Source organism: Symsagittifera roscoffensis, chromosome 10 (genome assembly GCF_963678635.1).
Source record: "Symsagittifera roscoffensis chromosome 10, txSymRosc1.1, whole genome shotgun sequence".
NCBI lineage: Eukaryota > Metazoa > Xenacoelomorpha > Acoela > Convolutidae > Symsagittifera > Symsagittifera roscoffensis.
Window position 1 is genome coordinate 11,583,083 of NC_087071.1, and position 966 is coordinate 11,584,048.

Consider the following 966-nt stretch of genomic DNA (forward strand, 5'->3'; position numbering starts at 1 on the left):
CCAGACAAAGTAAGCTCAACAAAAAAGCCTCTCAAGAAAAGTCCAGTTTTGGCTCGCACTCTATTGAAAACCGAGATAAACATGTTTTATGACTGGTCCTCATAACCATAGCAGAGCATGACGTCGAATAATATTAGTGACTCAGCTAACTTCACTGCACATTGTGAGGCATGCTTTTTATTCTGAGTCAACTTCGAAACAACGATTTATTTTTGTAGAAAAATTGATAAAAAAGCGTTTTGATGCAAGTTAACTCTCGGTTATTTCTGTTGTGGCAACGAAAAAAATTGCTAGCCTTCTTTTCATAGTAAATTTTTCTTCTGTATTCCTCAATGCTTTGATTTAGCTGCCTCTAAATTTGAAGAACAACCGTTAGTTTTTGAAATGAAGCAACTAATTTATGACAGGGTAGTTTTTGTTGCAATATTTGTAAAATTTGTCTATTAGTAGAGTTCTGTAATTACTCCGAGACCTTTTTTGATTTAATGCGGCCCAATTATTTTTAGTTAAATGAAACTTTTCGATAAGCTAATTTCGATCAATTGCAATTTCAACACTTTGTTTGTTTTGGTTTCTCAAAATACATTTTTTTAAATCAACCATAGTTATAGAAGAGTGTCAAAAATTCCTACTTGCTTCACGTTTTATGCAAAAAACCGCAAGCAAAACTGACAGACTGCTTTAAAAAAAATCCCATGGGTCTGGGGGTGGACGCAGTGCCTGCGCATCGTTTCATCGCCACGAGACCGCCTGGTGTTTTCATAAACAGCTCACTTCTCGGTTTTTAGATTCCAATTTCAAGTTGGGTTGATTCCAATTTCAATTGCATCTAGATATTTGAATACGTCAGAAAAGAAATATTCCAAGAAAGAGTTGAAAACGCTCGCAGTCGTATGCTCAAATGATCGATTCAAACAATACCTATTGGGTGAAGAACTTATAACAGCAATTGATCATACGGCACTA